The sequence below is a fragment of the Mobula birostris genome, chromosome 5 (assembly GCF_030028105.1).
Source record: "Mobula birostris isolate sMobBir1 chromosome 5, sMobBir1.hap1, whole genome shotgun sequence".
NCBI classification, from domain to species: Eukaryota; Metazoa; Chordata; class Chondrichthyes; order Myliobatiformes; family Myliobatidae; genus Mobula; species Mobula birostris.
The window spans coordinates 181,170,064-181,175,743 of NC_092374.1; positions in this window are offsets into that span (position 1 = coordinate 181,170,064).

The following is a 5,680-nucleotide window of genomic DNA, read 5'->3' on the forward strand; positions in this document are numbered from 1 at the left end:
GATGCACACATAAGGATGCTCTTTATCAACTACAGCTCAGCATTCAATACCATCATTCCTGCAAAGCTAATCAATAAGCTCCAAGACCTTGGCCTCAATACCTCCTTGTGCAATTGGATGCAGGATTTCCGCACTTGCAGACCCCAATCAGTTTGAATTGGCAAAAACATCTCTCTCTGCCATGATCTCCATCAGCATAGGTGCACCCACAAGGCTGTGTGCTTAGCCTCGTGTTCTACTTTGTTTTCACTTATGACAGTGTGGCTAAGCACAGCTCCGATATCTTACTTAAGTATGCTGATTACAGAGACTTGGATGGTGCAGGGGTAGGAATGGCTACTTCAAGAGCCAGGTTTTAGATGTTTCAGAAAGGACAGGGAGGGAGGCAAAAGAGGTGGGAGCATGGCACTCTTCATCAGTGATAGTGTCACAGCTGCAGAAAAGGAGGAAGTTATGGAGGGATTGTCTATGGAGTCTCTGTGGGTGGAAGTTAGAAATAGGAAGGGGTCAATAACTCTACTGAGTGTTTTATATAGACCAGGGACATCGAGGAGCAGATAGGGAGACAGATTCTGGAAAGGAGTAATAATGACAGGGTTGTTGTGGTGGGAGATTTTATTTTCCCAAATATTGATTGGCATCTCCTGTTACGTAACTGGCAACAATGAATATCAATCGAGACAGGTTATATAAAAACAACCAAACATTTATTAAACACGGATAAACGATAAGGTAAAAAGAAAACAAACGAAAACTTTAACTGGAAGTTAACAGATAGGCAGCCGTTCACCAATTCGCCACTCGGCTCTGGTTCTTAAAGCGTTAAATGCGAAAACAGTTCTTAAAGCAATACAGTCAAATGTAGTTGTTAAAGTGATAACTTCGAAAGTCCAACAGATTTACACATTCAATTGGGAGAGACTTCTCTGGAGAAGGATTTCTTCACAGACGCAACTTTACTGCTGGTTCTGTCCACAGGATTCACAATGTCGAAAATTAACAGTTTAAATCAACTGACCTTAAATTCCTTTAGAGAGAGAGCACCTTTTTGCATGAAATCTTTGCTCCTTTTGGCAAGAGTTATCTCGATGCAGGTTGCTGCTCTTCCAACAAAGACTCCATAAGGTTGATCCTTTATTAAACTGCCAAACGATGCCGACTCCTCTCAATCCTTCGATCCTGTAACTTCGATAAATTCTTCACTCTCCCTTCTAATGTTGGAGTTGAGTGAATCAACACATTTTGCAAAAAATTCCAATCCAAATAATATGGTATCTTGCAACAGAATGCACACTCTGTTTTAAAAATTAAACTGCATATTAAAAACAAACATGAAACAGAAACGGAGATACAGTACATTCTACCTGGAAAACTACAAACTCAAAACCCACTGCGTCACCTGGGTCGACCCTTATATAGTCATGGGTCACATGTCATCACATGACCTCGCATCGGTGGGAAAATCACATCAGGTGACCTCCAAAAGACCATTACATCATTCTCACAAAAAAAACACATCTCCTTGAGATGGTAACACCTCCCTCCATAAAAAAAATTGGTCTCTTGAACAACCAAATTTTAACAATTTATACAAAAAAATACAAATGTATAAAATTTACAAAATGCACAATATATACAATCTTATCTTTCAGTCCTTTACAAACTAATGTACAGTAGGAGTGTTACAAATGTTAAAATATCACTCCAAAAAAAAACAAATTTTCATTGTACATTTAACATCTAGACAATCAGTGATCACATTGTCTTTAACCTTAATATGAGTGATCAAAATATTGTACTCCTGTAGCATTAAACTGTGTTATTAAATTGGAGTCTAATTTCCTTAACCCTTTTCCTTAACGGTCACAGTGGCATGACCAACTTCACTTTTAGCTAAGTTAATATTTAAGTTAACTTTTGAAAGTCTCTCAAATAATTTCTCCACTGCCATAACATGTGCTTTCCACGGATTATTCCCTGTAACCAAATTATCAATATAGGCATCTGTATCTTTTAATCCCTGAATCACGCCATTAATCATCCTCTGAAAAGTACCTGGTGCATTCTTCATCCCAAATGGAAGAACATTATATTCTTATAACCCAGGATTGGATACGCATCAGTTTTTGTCACAGCATTCACCTTTCTGTAATCCGTAGAAAACCTAATACTATAGTCTGGCTTAGGCACCATAACACACAGTGAACTCCAATTCAAATTGGAATGTCTAATAATATCATTCTCTAACATATACTTAATTTCTTGTTCAGCAGTTTCACATTTTTCTCTGTTCATCCGATATGGATGTTGTTTTATGGGTTTTGCATCTCTAACATCTACATCATGTGTAGCTACAGTGGTTCTTCTAGGGACGTCTGGAAATAAATCTCTATATTTAAAAATTAACTGTTTCATCTGCGCTTTCTGCTCTGGTTGTAAATGTGCTAATTTTTCATTAATATTTTCCAGAATTTTTGAATTTGGTAACCTGGCTGAAATAATGTTGGGTTTAAAATGAGTTTCGGGTGAATCCTCTGTTAAGTTCTCATCAAGATCAGACTCATTATTGATCACAACAGTCATAGTAGCAACTTCTCTCTCATAATACGGTTTTATCATATTTATATGACACAGTTGTGTTGTCTTTCTCCGATCTGGGGTTTTTACTACATAATCCATATCATTTACCTTAGATTTAATCTCATAAGGACCATGGAATTTGGCTTGTAATGGGTTTGTTTGCACTGGGAAAAGAACCATCACCTTATCTCCAGGCTTAAATAAAATCACCCTAGCTTCCTTATCATACCACATCTTCATCTTCTCTTGAGCTAACTTTAAATTTTCCTTGGCCAAGCTACAAGCTTTGTACAATCTGTCTTTAAATTTCAAAACATAATCTAGCAAATTAGTGTGTACTTCTTTATTAATCCACTGTTCCTTCAATAAAGCCAAAGGTCCTCGAAATCTATGTCCAAACACAAGTTCAAAAGGACTAAAACCTAATGATTCCTGCACTGCCTCCCTTACTGCAAAAAGTAGTAAATGTATACCTTCATCCCACTCCTTTTCATTTTCCACACAATATGTCCTAATCATAGTTTTTAGTGTAGAATGAAATCTCTCCAAGGCTCCTTGTGATTCTGGATGATAGGCTGATGAAATACTCTGCTTTGCTCCCAGTTTATAAACTATCTGCTGAAACAACCCAGACATAAAATTACTACCTTGATCTGATTGTATTTCCTTAGGCAACCCAAAATAAGTAAAGAATATTATAAGAGGCTTTGTCACAGTTTTGGCCATTATATTCCTAAGAGGTACTGCCTCTGGAAACCTAGACGCTGTACATATTGATAAATATTAATAAATATTGATGTCCAGTTTTAGTTTTTGGCAAAGGACCTACAGAGTCTACAATGATTTTTGAAAATGGCTCACCGAATACAGGAATTGGTTGCAGTGGGGCCGCTGGAGTAACCTGATTAGGTTTACCAACAATTTGACACGTATGACACGTTCTACAAAATGTCGCCACATCTTGTCTTAAACTAGGCCAATAAAAATGTTTAGAAACTTTGTTCATAGTTTTCTTTACCCCCTAAATGAACACCCAAAGGTATACTATGAGCCATAGTCAAAATCTCATTTCGGTAAATTTTAGGAACTACTACCTGATGATTAACTTCCCATTCCTCACTAGCGGGAATTGTAGGCGATCTCCACTTTCGCATTAATACCCACTTTTCAAAATAAAATCCAACTGGTACTTTTTCAATTTCACTATCTGGAAGAGCTTGTTCTTTTGTTTTAACTATCTCAGGATCTCTACCCTGCTCTGCTATCATCTCCTTTCGAGATAAAGACAAACCTTCCTGGTCAGACTTACCACCAAAATCCTGATCAAATAATGTAGGTAAGAAAGTTTCTGATACATCCTCAAAGTTCGAATCTTGATTTGAACTGTCATGGGTAACAACCTCATCCTTTACATCAGTCTTTTTAGCCATAGCTCTTGTCACAACACAGGAGGAAACTGTGTTAGAATCCCTCTGTGATTCCTCAGAATTTGAATTTATTGTCAAATGCAGTTCAGGAAAAACTTGTCCACCTGCTAAATCATTCCCTAACAAAAGAGAAACATCATTCACAGGTAAACGGGATTGTAGTCCTACTTTAACAACCCCTGTAACTAATCCTGACCTTAAATTTACTCTATGTAAATGTACAGGCATACGGGCACTCCCTACTCCTCTTATATACTTTACCTCATCACTGTCAGACTCATCACTAAACCTTAGCACACTGTCTACTATTAATGATTGTGAAGCTCTAGTATCTCTAAGTATCCTTATTGGTACTGAATTGGATCCATCTTTCGAGGATACAAATCCTTCTGTTATAAAAGCTTCATATCCCTTCTTAACTTGGTCAGACTCTGACACATCTTCATTAATATTTTCTAAACCCTGTGGCTTTACAGGTTTTTCAATCTGCTGCAAACAAGCATCTGGGGCCACTTCATTCACTTTCCGTTTCAACGGAAGCAATTAGCTACTACGTGTCCAGGTTTCTTACAATAATTACAAATAATACCGAAATGTCTTTCCTTCACATGTCTCCCTTCATCCTTACTTTTCTCACTAACTTTAGATTTAATTTCTGATTTACCTTGACTCTCTGTGCTAGTTTTCCTTTTAAAAATTTTACCTGGAGAAAATTTTTTCTTGTGAATTAAAACATACTCATCAGCCTACTTAGCAATCTCCTGCAATGTAGCAGTGACCCGTTCATTTAAGCATGTTCTCACTTCAACAGGAATGCTTCTTTTAAATTCCTCCTGCAAAATCAGCTCTTTTAATTTATTATACCCCCCAGTCACATTTTTAGAGGAAACCCATCTCTCAAAACACACAGATTTCTCATAGGCAAATTCCACATAAGTTATTTCCACCGATTTCTTCAAATTTCCGAATCCTTCTCTATATGCTTCCGGAACCAACTCATATGCCTTTAACAATATCATAATCCAGTGCTTGCTCAGCATTTAAAGCTGTATAAACTTGTTGTGCCTTGCCTTTAATTACAATTTGTAACATCACTGGCCATTGGTCCTTCAGCCACTGTAAACTCAGAGCAACTGTTTCAAAATGTTGGAAATATGTGTCCACATCAGTTTCATTAAATTGAGGACCAAAAATAACCTCACAACTAGCAATGAACTGTTTCGTAGAACCAGAAGACTGACTCCTGGACTTTAATTTCTGCATCTCTAGCTCAAATTTCTTCTGGTTTTCAGCTTCTCTTTTTGCAAATTCCCTTTTTTTAAGGGCCTCTCTTTCTTTGAATTCCTTTATTTTATTAGCCTCTCTTTTGGCCATTTGCACTTTAAATCTTTCAAACTTTAACTGTTCAAGATGCAACTGCATTTCCAGATTACTCATTGGAAACTTATCTAACACCTCAGCATCAAACAGTTCCAAATTAATATAATGTTCAGCAATTTTTCTTTGACTGAAAGCCTTGGTGGAATTTTTTGTAACTCCTTTAATATCCAACTTCCTAGCAATCTCCAATACCTCAGGTTTTCTCACATTCTTTAAAGATCCAGAGTCAGGCGTCTTCAAAAACCAGTCAATATCCATTGTTGCCGAGTACAACACACACACCAATCAAACCA